The sequence below is a fragment of the Schistocerca americana genome, unplaced genomic scaffold (genome assembly GCF_021461395.2).
Source record: "Schistocerca americana isolate TAMUIC-IGC-003095 unplaced genomic scaffold, iqSchAmer2.1 HiC_scaffold_267, whole genome shotgun sequence".
Taxonomy (NCBI): Eukaryota; Metazoa; Arthropoda; class Insecta; order Orthoptera; family Acrididae; genus Schistocerca; species Schistocerca americana.
The window spans coordinates 122,501-136,137 of record NW_025725980.1 but is presented as its reverse complement, the minus strand read 5'-3'; the positions used below and the strand labels follow the sequence as shown (position 1 = coordinate 136,137).

At 49.1% G+C, this 13,637-nt stretch overlaps 14 non-coding genes across 14 annotated transcripts; all 14 read right to left on the bottom strand.

Annotated features, from left to right (window-relative positions):
- Nucleotides 1-87: 87 nt before the first annotated feature.
- Nucleotides 88-169, bottom strand: Trnas-uga. The gene has a single exon. It is a non-coding gene; the product is annotated as a tRNA-Ser (tRNA).
- Nucleotides 170-871: 702 nt separating this feature from the next.
- Nucleotides 872-953, bottom strand: Trnas-cga. Its single transcript has one exon. It is a non-coding gene; the product is annotated as a tRNA-Ser (tRNA).
- A 138-nt stretch (nucleotides 954-1,091) lies between these two features.
- On the bottom strand, nucleotides 1,092-1,164 carry Trnak-uuu. The gene has a single exon. It is a non-coding gene; the product is annotated as a tRNA-Lys (tRNA).
- Nucleotides 1,165-7,765: 6,601 nt separating this feature from the next.
- On the bottom strand, nucleotides 7,766-7,847 carry Trnas-uga. Its single transcript has one exon. It is a non-coding gene; the product is annotated as a tRNA-Ser (tRNA).
- Nucleotides 7,848-8,549: 702 nt separating this feature from the next.
- On the bottom strand, nucleotides 8,550-8,631 carry Trnas-cga. The gene has a single exon. It is a non-coding gene; the product is annotated as a tRNA-Ser (tRNA).
- Nucleotides 8,632-8,769: 138 nt separating this feature from the next.
- Trnak-uuu lies at nucleotides 8,770-8,842 on the bottom strand. The gene has a single exon. It is a non-coding gene; the product is annotated as a tRNA-Lys (tRNA).
- A 539-nt stretch (nucleotides 8,843-9,381) lies between these two features.
- Nucleotides 9,382-9,454, bottom strand: Trnaf-gaa. The gene has a single exon. It is a non-coding gene; the product is annotated as a tRNA-Phe (tRNA).
- A 590-nt stretch (nucleotides 9,455-10,044) lies between these two features.
- Trnas-uga lies at nucleotides 10,045-10,126 on the bottom strand. Its single transcript has one exon. It is a non-coding gene; the product is annotated as a tRNA-Ser (tRNA).
- A 702-nt stretch (nucleotides 10,127-10,828) lies between these two features.
- Nucleotides 10,829-10,910, bottom strand: Trnas-cga. The gene has a single exon. It is a non-coding gene; the product is annotated as a tRNA-Ser (tRNA).
- Nucleotides 10,911-11,048: 138 nt separating this feature from the next.
- Trnak-uuu lies at nucleotides 11,049-11,121 on the bottom strand. Its single transcript has one exon. It is a non-coding gene; the product is annotated as a tRNA-Lys (tRNA).
- A 539-nt stretch (nucleotides 11,122-11,660) lies between these two features.
- Nucleotides 11,661-11,733, bottom strand: Trnaf-gaa. Its single transcript has one exon. It is a non-coding gene; the product is annotated as a tRNA-Phe (tRNA).
- Nucleotides 11,734-12,323: 590 nt separating this feature from the next.
- On the bottom strand, nucleotides 12,324-12,405 carry Trnas-uga. The gene has a single exon. It is a non-coding gene; the product is annotated as a tRNA-Ser (tRNA).
- A 702-nt stretch (nucleotides 12,406-13,107) lies between these two features.
- Trnas-cga lies at nucleotides 13,108-13,189 on the bottom strand. Its single transcript has one exon. It is a non-coding gene; the product is annotated as a tRNA-Ser (tRNA).
- A 138-nt stretch (nucleotides 13,190-13,327) lies between these two features.
- Trnak-uuu lies at nucleotides 13,328-13,400 on the bottom strand. Its single transcript has one exon. It is a non-coding gene; the product is annotated as a tRNA-Lys (tRNA).
- Between the last annotated feature and the right edge of the window lie 237 nt (nucleotides 13,401-13,637).

Below are 13,637 nucleotides of genomic sequence, written 5' to 3'. Positions count from 1 at the left end.
GCACATTGCTGGTGACCCACGTGTTTAGTAGTGACGCAACTGCTAGGATGCAGCTGAACGTCCGCCTTTTGAGAGCGAGAAAATTTTCGCAGTCGGCAGGACTCGAACCTACGCTCCCAGAGGGAATCTGATTTCAAGTCAGACGCCTTAACCACTCGGCCACGACTGCCGGTGGCGGAAGCGACTCCCGACAACTGAAACCGCCATCTTTAGAAGCAATCTGATGGCAGAAAACGGCGTGGCCTCACTCTTTTCTGTAGGGTTTCCATTAGCCGTTACGAAAGTGTATTAATTTTCGCCCAGACAGGGACTTGAACCCAGGACCCTTTGGTTGAAAACCTAGCGCTCTACCGACTCAGCTATGCGGGCCCACGCACGAGCATTATCGTACAGCTGCGCGGTGCGCGAGTGATTCGTATGTCGTAATTACTGGCTTATGGCTCCAATGGCGACTTCACCGACTTCCCACTGACGCACCGCTGACGCTAGTTTTCTGTCGTCTTAAAACGATCGACATACCTCCAAGCAGCTGCGAGATCTTAAGAAAAGAAACGCTGCACCACTGCTTTGGCCGCACTCGAGTGATGGAAATTGCGATTCTTAAAAAGAAAATGAAATGTTCGCTCTGTCCATCACTTTCGAGCACATCTGTGAACTCACGATCTCAGCGACGGCTTTCTGCAGTCCCAGCGTCAGTGTCAGTGTGAGGTGAACCGATAGCCACAGTAAGCAGCGGTCGTCGCGAAAACTCAGTATTCTTAAAACGGAAATTTTCGTCTTGTTGAGAATGGCGTCACTGGTTTGCACCCGCATTCGCCCACGCATGTCACATGTGTGCGAAAATGTTTGCTCCTCTGTACGCAAAATCGCACGCAGCCGGTAGGATTCGAACCTACGCTCCCAGAGGGAATCTGATTTCGAGTCAGACGCCTTAACCACTCGGCCACGACTGCCGTTAGCGCGGTGTTCTCCCGACACATGCAACTGCTACCGTTTAAAGCACTGTGGTGTCAGTAAACGGCGTAACTGCATTATTTTCCGTAGCGTTTCCACCGCTACCAGACGAATCGCTACCAAAGTGTTAAAATTTCCGCCTCGACGGGGACTTGAACCCTGGACCCTTAGGTTAAAAGCCTAATGCTCTACCAACTGAGCTATTCGGGCTCAGACGAGGCTGCAAAACCTCCCACAATGCACAACTATACATTGACTCATGTCCTTTACTGTTGTGCAATCGCTGTATGGGGCCGTTACTAATAAAACGTCGCCTACATGCTGTCTACAAACTTATCACGCTAAGCTCGTAACACACTCTCGAAGACTGCTGGCACACGATGTAACAACAAATTGCACTAGTTGTTACGCCTCATACGTCGGAGCAGAGAATTTACGTGTTTTGTCGACACTCACTGGGCAATTGGAAAATTCACAAGCATTTCGAATGCAATGTTTCCCACGCTTTCGCTCATTTCACGGTTCCGTTGAAGACGTTCTTCACCACCTGACACAGAAAAAGGAATGCAGTCGGTAGGATATTTTTAATTCTTTTGCTTCTAGGGGAGTTAGTTGTCTAGTGAGTTCCTCTTATGGCATGCACTAGACAACCAGAACAGCTACAGGAGAGAGTCATTTTTGTTGTCAGCGGTAGTTGCATTATCACAAACGCAGAGTAATTCCATTGGCGTCGCATCAAAACGAATACCTGCCGAAACCCGGGATCGAACCAGGGACCTTTAGATCTTCAGTCTAACGCTCTCCCAACTTTTTTTTTTTTTTTTTTTTTTTTTTTATAAATGCCTGCAATTCAGTCTCAGCTCATTATGAGCAAATGAAAGCGTAATTATTATTCCTCTAACATATATGTCTATTGAAAAAAAAAAAATATTAAGGAACATCCACAACACAGCCACTTCAAAAGAAGCACACTACTGAAATTAAAATCCTAAAACATGACTATATAATGTAGACTGCTTTGTGAAATAAAGATTAAAAAAAAAAACAAAAAAAAACACGGAAACTTCAGTCCTGGTGTAGAGAAGAAACATACATAAAGGCGGCAAATCCAGAAACAGTATAAAAGAAAATGGCTCACACAGGTGACCTTAGCCAACACCCTCTCTTTCAAATGTCAGGCTAAGCATATTGGCAAAATCATCTCGGAGGCCTGGCAATCGCAAGCGCTGCCAGTAAGCAGTAAGCATGTACTGCCGAAACGCTAGGTGTCCATCCTCTTCGTGACAACTGTTGACAAAATGTACGAAATGGCCAATCAACCACATGACGGTATGGAGCTTCGTTCGCGGAAAAAAGGAAGAATCGGGCCGGACGATGATGTCAATAGTATAAGCGGCTTCAGCAGACCTAGTGAGAAAAGCAAGTTGTTTCCTGAGCCAACGCCAATTAGCAAGGTGCCCACAGCAGGTGAATCGATGTTCAAGGGTATCCAGGAGACCACACCGAGTACAGGTGTCCGTGTCAGAAAGACCAATACGGTGCAGTCGTACATTGGTGGAAACCAAATTATTTATTACCCTATACCACGTGGACGCCACGCCCATAGAGTGGATCGGCAGAGTAACATTCTTCCAGACGTTCCTCCAGGACACGGATGGAGACGCCAGTTCTATTGGATTGGGACCGGCCAGCCCCTCCCAGCGGGCAATCAAGCCCTTGGTCGTTGGCACCGGTCGCCGCAAGAAGACGTCACCGAGGTAACTCACCGCAATGTAAAATTCCCGAATGTGTTTCAACTTAAAATTTAGGCGTCCGACATCGACAGGTGGAGCAAGGCTCGCCGGACGCACAACAGTAAAAAGCCTGGATGTTATTGAAGTCACTTCTTGCGTAACAATTAGAGTCGTTCGGCGGACGTACAGAGCAGACGCCTTGCGAGTAATGTCAGAGAGGCCCAAGCCTCCGGAGATACGCGGTTTCGTCATAACCTCGTAACGTAACTTGAATAGATGGCCCTTCCATATAAACCTGCTAGACAATTGGCGCAACCTTTTCGCCACCATCATGGGGAGTGGGAACAGCTGAGCAACATAATAAGCTTTACATAGAACGTAGGTGTCTAAAATTCTGACTTTTTGCAAAATGGTAGCAGAGCGCTGCTCATGGACCATCAGAGCCCCCTGTATCTTCTCGGTGACAGATTTCCAATTGAGAGCCGCCATTTTTAGAGGACACCGATCAATGATAATCCCCAAGGATGTATGGCGATCGACAAAAGTGGCCCAAGGGACGTCAGCATCGCGAAATCCTCGAATATCAAGGAACTTACATTTACCCTGATTGAGACGCGCTCCAGAGACACGACAGTATGCATCAACTGCCCCTTTCAACAACGGGATATCATCACGTTGACGGAGGAGAACAACGACATCATCCGCATATGCCTTAACCGAGAGCTTCCCACCAGAGAGGGACATACCCTGAAGCTTGAGAGCAATAGTCCGAAGCAGCGGTTCCAGGGACAATACGAATAAAGACATAGAGAGCGGACTACCCTGAGGCACTCCGCGGCGGATAGCAATGGGCGGCGTCAGCTGCCCATTGACTGACACCCGAGCTGTTATTCCCCTATACAAATTGCCAAGAACACCACGTGATGAAGCGTTAAAACCTATTGTACCTAAAACACGATCTAAAAACACATGACTGACGTGATCAAAAGCCTTATAAAAATCAAGGAAGGCAAAGGCACAATGTACGTTTGTAACCGCCGCAACCGAGACAACATCCCGATATTCGGCTACTGGCGTCAGAATAGATCTATCATGAAAACAACATTGATGTGCACCAATTACACCCCGAAGCAGAGAAGACAACCGGCTATTGAGCGCTCTAGCAGCTGTCTTGTAGTCAAAGTTCAGCAATGTGAGCGGACGAAGATTGGCAGCAGATAAACGACCAGAGGACTTCGGAATTAAAACAATTTTCCCTACTTTAAAATCGGCAGGCACATCCATCCCCCTGACAATCTCATTTAAAATCTGCGTAAAAATGCCACCCAAAAGAGGCCAAAAACGGAGATAAAATTCTTTAGGCAGGCCGTCTGGACCCGGCGATTTACTGGACGGAGAGCGAGCAATAAAATCGAAAACATCATCTACCTGGAACTCCCGGAGAAATTCGCCGTTCGCGTCAGGCGCGATCGTCGCAGTTAGATCCCAAAAGACATCTTCCGAAAGAGACTCACCAGAATCATCGGCAGAATATAGACTAGTGTAATACTGGTGAAGAGCACGAACCATTTCCTCCTGTGCAATAAGCTGTCGTCCATCATCCACCGTAAGAGAAGAGATGAAGGAGCGACGACGACGAGTCTGATGCCGTAGCAGGTGGTACAAGGATGTCAGCTCACCTTCAACAAGAGAGTGAGGTTTCGACTTAACTCGCAGACCATCCATCTGTCGTCGTTTAAGGCTCAAGAGCTTGGCTTTAATACGACGAACATCATGGATCCGCAGAGGAGAGGTACCCGCCGCGTCATATAGTTCACGCAGGACAGAGTAGTAAAATTCATACGTGTTCTTAAAATCACGCGCCCTTGCAGCACAGTAAAAAATCAAAGTCTGACGAATCTTGGGCTTGGCAAACGCAGTCCACCAAACCAGCAAGGAGGGGTATCGCGGGACAGAGCGAAGACATCGCTCCCACACGCCACTTATAACATCATCCATAGCACTGTCGGCAAGGTGGGAAACATTTAACATCCACTGGGAACGATAAAGTTTTGCAGGTTGGTGACTAAGATTTACAGTTGCAGTAAAAGCACAATGGTCAGAAAAACTAGTAGGAATAACATCGACAGAAAGAATTTTATCACATAAAAAATCAGATAAATAGAATCTGTCGAGTCTACTGCATGAGGACGCGGTAAAAAACGTATATTTCACCAGGGTTGGATATTTGTGTTCCCAGACATCACGCAGATGCATCGTACGAACTAAGTCATGTAAATCACGGCAATAATTAAAATTGGGGGACTGGTCTTCAGGGCGTAAAACACAATTAAAATCGCCTCCGAGCAGGAGGCTCCGAGGACTCTGGCGCAAAAGATAGATAAGCTCTTCTTTATAAAAGCGCGATCGAGCCACAGTGTGACCCGAACCAGAGGGGGCATACAAAACAACGAGGCGGAGATCAAAAAGACGACAACCAATCCCACGGCCAGAGTCAAGGAATTCAATGTCAGTAATAGGAATGCCGTCTCGAAAGAAAAGAGCAGTTCCTGTTGAATATTCCGGCGCGACATTAAAAACAGTTTGAAATCCAGGTAGAGAGAGATCAGAAAACAACACTTCCTGCAAAAACACTACGTCCGCACAGGCGTCGTAAATAAACTGCCGCAAGGAGGCAATGCGAACGTCGGACTCAATACGGTTAACATTTAAGGTAAGAAAGGTGTATGCTTGAACCATAGAGAGAAAAGCGAGAAAACAAATCACCTACACCGACGCACCAGCGTCACAGTCCATAGCAGGGGTGACGGAGGCATCCGAGGGAGGGGGACTGCTACCCCGTTCCGCGGATCCCTTACGTTTCGGTTTTTTACGAACAGCATTAACGTTCGGCTGAACGCGTAACTTGCGTCGGCTGACGGACAAGGAAGCTTCAGCCGCCGGTGACGTAGGAGGGTCAAGTTCTGTATCCGACACCACCCGCGCCGGTCCACATGCGGGATCCGGGGTCGCGGGGGAAACAACCGACAAAACGGAATGGTCAACACCTGCACTAGCTTCCGGCAAACATGGACTGAACGGAGGCGAAACGTGAGCAGGAAGGTCCGAGGCCGCAGAGTGGGAAGGAAGCGGAGCAGCTCCGCTGCCAGAGGTATGGGGCAGCGAAGCAGGAAGTTGTCGCGGCTCCACTTGTTGTGACATCGAAGTCGGTTCGGAAGACGGCGCCAACAGGCCCGACCGACGACCCGACTCGAGAGAAGCTGCGTCGGAGGCCGGAGGGGTGCCAGCAGCCGCCACCGGAACCGCTACCTCAGGAGGGCAGGGAGCAGCTACAGTACACAGTGGCTCGGAGGATGCCGGTCGCTCGGACTGGGGCATCTCAGGGAGATCCTCATCCGTACTATTTCCATCGTGTGGGCGACGCCTCTTATTATTCAAAAGTGGCACACCCACCTGAGGGACAGACGGAACATCATCAGATTTAGCGCGCAAAGGAGGAAATTCTGTGTCAGGGGCGCGCAAAACCTGTGGCGGGGCGCTACTACCACTGGACTGTGCTACACCAAGAGCAGAACCACCTGCAACGAGGTCAGCGACCGTTAACTTGCGACGCTGTTCGAGAGAATTTTTTAAAACAAAAACTCTCCGCGGACAGTCGGTACGCACGTGACCACTTTCATTGCACAAAAAACAGGTGCCAACCTGACCACTATATGTTACATGGACACGATATCCACCGATCTGCAGGTGAGATGGAATATTCTGCTTAACGTGCATTTCGACTGAACGAATACCACTGTAACATTGCAGGCGATGTTGGCTTGACCAGCGTTCAAGGCGAATGCTCTTTACATCACCATACTTCTGTAGACCCTCCTTAAGATAGACATTATCCACCTCCGGTGGAAGGTTGTAAACACGAACACTGGTGTACGTAATGGAAGCATTGGAAAGCAGCACTGTACTTACAGAATCATCCCGATGCCGAAAGAGAACTTGATGACCGTATTTAGAAAGAATTTTATCAACCTGAAGTGGGTTCATAAACTTAACAAAGAAAACATACAGTTCGGTATCAAAATAAGCAGTGTGCACCTGATCCGAATGAACACCAAAGGTATCTACCAACCAATCATGAATCTCAAGAGAACTAGGTTGCACATGGCGGGTTGACTTGTCAAAAGCAAAACTAACTGTAGCCTGACGAGGAATAACCTGGGACGACATTTTCAAAATATGCGGTCGAAACCGCTACACAAAAAACACTGAAATAAGGACAGAAAGTAACACAAGGTACGAAACAACGACGGAGAAACACTCACAGAAGTTGCAACACAACACGTAAACAAAAACGATAGTCCACTATACGCAACGCTACGGCGGAGCGGAAGACTAGGCACGTCCACACTGCACGGCGTCTAAAGCGGAACTGCTTCCAGGGACCTTTAGATCTTCAGTCTAACGCTCTCCCAACTGAGCTATTTCGGCTGACGTTGAACGTTGCCATTTGCATGTGTTCGTTAACCTCTGCCTCGTTGCCAATTTCACAGTCACCTTCGTCTGATAAGACACAGGGGCGCTGAAAGGCGAGCAGCCGATGCAGTGAAGTTCCACACACATTTCTTCTTCTTCCGTCATCGTAACAAGCAAACATGTCGACTCGATTCGTGTAATATTGACTTCGCTGACGCTAGAAAACCCGTGCTATATCGATGCCAGGGGCAACTCGTGTGCGGAGAACGAGACACAAGAAGGAGTGAGTCTCTCCACCGTATGAGAGGCAGTATCTAGCAGATACACACGGTAAAACATACGACTTGCGTTAGCTCATAAATTGCTACACGTCATCGTCTGCAAGCTAAAATGGACACATCTGCACTGCCCAGTGAGGCGACACTTGTACTAACACCAGGTGGACGGCTGTGAGACGCGGAGATGAGCTGCGGCTTCTGGGCGCGACTGTAACGCTGCGCCCTGGATCAAATAGCACTGCACATTGCTGGTGACCCACGTGTTTAGTAGTGACGCAACTGCTAGGATGCAGCTGAACGTCCGCCTTTTGAGAGCGAGAAAATTTTCGCAGTCGGCAGGACTCGAACCTACGCTCCCAGAGGGAATCTGATTTCAAGTCAGACGCCTTAACCACTCGGCCACGACTGCCGGTGGCGGAAGCGACTCCCGACAACTGAAACCGCCATCTTTAGAAGCAATCTGATGGCAGAAAACGGCGTGGCCTCACTCTTTTCTGTAGGGTTTCCATTAGCCGTTACGAAAGTGTATTAATTTTCGCCCAGACAGGGACTTGAACCCAGGACCCTTTGGTTGAAAACCTAGCGCTCTACCGACTCAGCTATGCGGGCCCACGCACGAGCATTATCGTACAGCTGCGCGGTGCGCGAGTGATTCGTATGTCGTAATTACTGGCTTATGGCTCCAATGGCGACTTCACCGACTTCCCACTGACGCACCGCTGACGCTAGTTTTCTGTCGTCTTAAAACGATCGACATACCTCCAAGCAGCTGCGAGATCTTAAGAAAAGAAACGCTGCACCACTGCTTTGGCCGCACTCGAGTGATGGAAATTGCGATTCTTAAAAAGAAAATGAAATGTTCGCTCTGTCCATCACTTTCGAGCACATCTGTGAACTCACGATCTCAGCGACGGCTTTCTGCAGTCCCAGCGTCAGTGTCAGTGTGAGGTGAACCGATAGCCACAGTAAGCAGCGGTCGTCGCGAAAACTCAGTATTCTTAAAACGGAAATTTTCGTCTTGTTGAGAATGGCGTCACTGGTTTGCACCCGCATTCGCCCACGCATGTCACATGTGTGCGAAAATGTTTGCTCCTCTGTACGCAAAATCGCACGCAGCCGGTAGGATTCGAACCTACGCTCCCAGAGGGAATCTGATTTCGAGTCAGACGCCTTAACCACTCGGCCACGACTGCCGTTAGCGCGGTGTTCTCCCGACACATGCAACTGCTACCGTTTAAAGCACTGTGGTGTCAGTAAACGGCGTAACTGCATTATTTTCCGTAGCGTTTCCACCGCTACCAGACGAATCGCTACCAAAGTGTTAAAATTTCCGCCTCGACGGGGACTTGAACCCTGGACCCTTAGGTTAAAAGCCTAATGCTCTACCAACTGAGCTATTCGGGCTCAGACGAGGCTGCAAAACCTCCCACAATGCACAACCATACATTGACTCATGTCCTTTACTGTTGTGCAATCGCTGTATGGGGCCGTTACTAATAAAACGTCGCCTACATGCTGTCTACAAACTTATCACGCTAAGCTCGTAACACACTCTCGAAGACTGCTGGCACACGATGTAACAACAAATTGCACTAGTTGTTACGCCTCATACGTCGGAGCAGAGAATTTACGTGTTTTGTCGACACTCACTGGGCAATTGGAAAATTCACAAGCATTTCGAATGCAATGTTTCCCACGCTTTCGCTCATTTCACGGTTCCGTTGAAGACGTTCTTCACCACCTGACACAGAAAAAGGAATGCAGTCGGTAGGATATTTTTAATTCTTTTGCTTCTAGGGGAGTTAGTTGTCTAGTGAGTTCCTCTTATGGCATGCACTAGACAACCAGAACAGCTACAGGAGAGAGTCATTTTTGTTGTCAGCGGTAGTTGCATTATCACAAACGCAGAGTAATTCCATTGGCGTCGCATCAAAACGAATACCTGCCGAAACCCGGGATCGAACCAGGGACCTTTAGATCTTCAGTCTAACGCTCTCCCAACTGAGCTATTTCGGCTGACGTTGAACGTTGCCATTTGCATGTGTTCGTTAACCTCTGCCTCGTTGCCAATTTCACAGTCACCTTCGTCTGATAAGACACAGGGGCGCTGAAAGGCGAGCAGCCGATGCAGTGAAGTTCCACACACATTTCTTCTTCTTCCGTCATCGTAACAAGCAAACATGTCGACTCGATTCGTGTAATATTGACTTCGCTGACGCTAGAAAACCCGTGCTATATCGATGCCAGGGGCAACTCGTGTGCGGAGAACGAGACACAAGAAGGAGTGAGTCTCTCCACCGTATGAGAGGCAGTATCTAGCAGATACACACGGTAAAACATACGACTTGCGTTAGCTCATAAATTGCTACACGTCATCGTCTGCAAGCTAAAATGGACACATCTGCACTGCCCAGTGAGGCGACACTTGTACTAACACCAGGTGGACGGCTGTGAGACGCGGAGATGAGCTGCGGCTTCTGGGCGCGACTGTAACGCTGCGCCCTGGATCAAATAGCACTGCACATTGCTGGTGACCCACGTGTTTAGTAGTGACGCAACTGCTAGGATGCAGCTGAACGTCCGCCTTTTGAGAGCGAGAAAATTTTCGCAGTCGGCAGGACTCGAACCTACGCTCCCAGAGGGAATCTGATTTCAAGTCAGACGCCTTAACCACTCGGCCACGACTGCCGGTGGCGGAAGCGACTCCCGACAACTGAAACCGCCATCTTTAGAAGCAATCTGATGGCAGAAAACGGCGTGGCCTCACTCTTTTCTGTAGGGTTTCCATTAGCCGTTACGAAAGTGTATTAATTTTCGCCCAGACAGGGACTTGAACCCAGGACCCTTTGGTTGAAAACCTAGCGCTCTACCGACTCAGCTATGCGGGCCCACGCACGAGCATTATCGTACAGCTGCGCGGTGCGCGAGTGATTCGTATGTCGTAATTACTGGCTTATGGCTCCAATGGCGACTTCACCGACTTCCCACTGACGCACCGCTGACGCTAGTTTTCTGTCGTCTTAAAACGATCGACATACCTCCAAGCAGCTGCGAGATCTTAAGAAAAGAAACGCTGCACCACTGCTTTGGCCGCACTCGAGTGATGGAAATTGCGATTCTTAAAAAGAAAATGAAATGTTCGCTCTGTCCATCACTTTCGAGCACATCTGTGAACTCACGATCTCAGCGACGGCTTTCTGCAGTCCCAGCGTCAGTGTCAGTGTGAGGTGAACCGATAGCCACAGTAAGCAGCGGTCGTCGCGAAAACTCAGTATTCTTAAAACGGAAATTTTCGTCTTGTTGAGAATGGCGTCACTGGTTTGCACCCGCATTCGCCCACGCATGTCACATGTGTGCGAAAATGTTTGCTCCTCTGTACGCAAAATCGCACGCAGCCGGTAGGATTCGAACCTACGCTCCCAGAGGGAATCTGATTTCGAGTCAGACGCCTTAACCACTCGGCCACGACTGCCGTTAGCGCGGTGTTCTCCCGACACATGCAACTGCTACCGTTTAAAGCACTGTGGTGTCAGTAAACGGCGTAACTGCATTATTTTCCGTAGCGTTTCCACCGCTACCAGACGAATCGCTACCAAAGTGTTAAAATTTCCGCCTCGACGGGGACTTGAACCCTGGACCCTTAGGTTAAAAGCCTAATGCTCTACCAACTGAGCTATTCGGGCTCAGACGAGGCTGCAAAACCTCCCACAATGCACAACCATACATTGACTCATGTCCTTTACTGTTGTGCAATCGCTGTATGGGGCCGTTACTAATAAAACGTCGCCTACATGCTGTCTACAAACTTATCACGCTAAGCTCGTAACACACTCTCGAAGACTGCTGGCACACGATGTAACAACAAATTGCACTAGTTGTTACGCCTCATACGTCGGAGCAGAGAATTTACGTGTTTTGTCGACACTCACTGGGCAATTGGAAAATTCACAAGCATTTCGAATGCAATGTTTCCCACGCTTTCGCTCATTTCACGGTTCCGTTGAAGACGTTCTTCACCACCTGACACAGAAAAAGGAATGCAGTCGGTAGGATATTTTTAATTCTTTTGCTTCTAGGGGAGTTAGTTGTCTAGTGAGTTCCTCTTATGGCATGCACTAGACAACCAGAACAGCTACAGGAGAGAGTCATTTTTGTTGTCAGCGGTAGTTGCATTATCACAAACGCAGAGTAATTCCATTGGCGTCGCATCAAAACGAATACCTGCCGAAACCCGGGATCGAACCAGGGACCTTTAGATCTTCAGTCTAACGCTCTCCCAACTGAGCTATTTCGGCTGACGTTGAACGTTGCCATTTGCATGTGTTCGTTAACCTCTGCCTCGTTGCCAATTTCACAGTCACCTTCGTCTGATAAGACACAGGGGCGCTGAAAGGCGAGCAGCCGATGCAGTGAAGTTCCACACACATTTCTTCTTCTTCCGTCATCGTAACAAGCAAACATGTCGACTCGATTCGTGTAATATTGACTTCGCTGACGCTAGAAAACCCGTGCTATATCGATGCCAGGGGCAACTCGTGTGCGGAGAACGAGACACAAGAAGGAGTGAGTCTCTCCACCGTATGAGAGGCAGTATCTAGCAGATACACACGGTAAAACATACGACTTGCGTTAGCTCATAAATTGCTACACGTCATCGTCTGCAAGCTAAAATGGACACATCTGCACTGCCCAGTGAGGCGACACTTGTACTAACACCAGGTGGACGGCTGTGAGACGCGGAGATGAGCTGCGGCTTCTGGGCGCGACTGTAACGCTGCGCCCTGGATCAAATAGCACTGCACATTGCTGGTGACCCACGTGTTTAGTAGTGACGCAACTGCTAGGATGCAGCTGAACGTCCGCCTTTTGAGAGCGAGAAAATTTTCGCAGTCGGCAGGACTCGAACCTACGCTCCCAGAGGGAATCTGATTTCAAGTCAGACGCCTTAACCACTCGGCCACGACTGCCGGTGGCGGAAGCGACTCCCGACAACTGAAACCGCCATCTTTAGAAGCAATCTGATGGCAGAAAACGGCGTGGCCTCACTCTTTTCTGTAGGGTTTCCATTAGCCGTTACGAAAGTGTATTAATTTTCGCCCAGACAGGGACTTGAACCCAGGACCCTTTGGTTGAAAACCTAGCGCTCTACCGACTCAGCTATGCGGGCCCACGCACGAGCATTATCGTACAGCTGCGCGGTGCGCGAGTGATTCGTATGTCGTAATTACTGGCTTATGGCTCCAATGGCGACTTCACCGACTTCCCACTGACGCACCGCTGACGCTAGTTTTCTGTCGTCTTAAAACGATCGACATACCTCCAAGCAGCTGCGAGATCTTAAGAAAAGAAACGCTGCACCACTGCTTTGGCCGCACTCGAGTGATGGAAATTGCGATTCTTAAAAAGAAAATGAAATGTTCGCTCTGTCCATCACTTTCGAGCACATCTGTGAACTCACGATCTCAGCGACGGCTTTCTGCAGTCCCAGCGTCAGTGTCAGTGTGAGGTGAACCGATAGCCACAGTAAGCAGCGGTCGTCGCGAAAACTCAGTATTCTTAAAACGGAAATTTTCGTCTTGTTGAGAATGGCGTCACTGGTTTGCACCCGCATTCGCCCACGCATGTCACATGTGTGCGAAAATGTTTGCTCCTCTGTACGCAAAATCGCACGCAGCCGGTAGGATTCGAACCTACGCTCCCAGAGGGAATCTGATTTCGAGTCAGACGCCTTAACCACTCGGCCACGACTGCCGTTAGCGCGGTGTTCTCCCGACACATGCAACTGCTACCGTTTAAAGCACTGTGGTGTCAGTAAACGGCGTAACTGCATTATTTTCCGTAGCGTTTCCACCGCTACCAGACGAATCGCTACCAAAGTGTTAAAATTTCCGCCTCGACGGGGACTTGAACCCTGGACCCTTAGGTTAAAAGCCTAATGCTCTACCAACTGAGCTATTCGGGCTCAGACGAGGCTGCAAAACCTCCCACAATGCACAACTATACATTGACTCATGTCCTTTACTGTTGTGCAATCGCTGTATGGGGCCGTTACTAATAAAACGTCGCCTACATGCTGTCTACAAACTTATCACGCTAAGCTCGTAACACACTCTCGAAGACTGCTGGCACACGATGTAACAACAAATTGCACTAGTTGTTACGCCTCATACGTCGGAGCAGAGAATTTACGTGTTTTGTC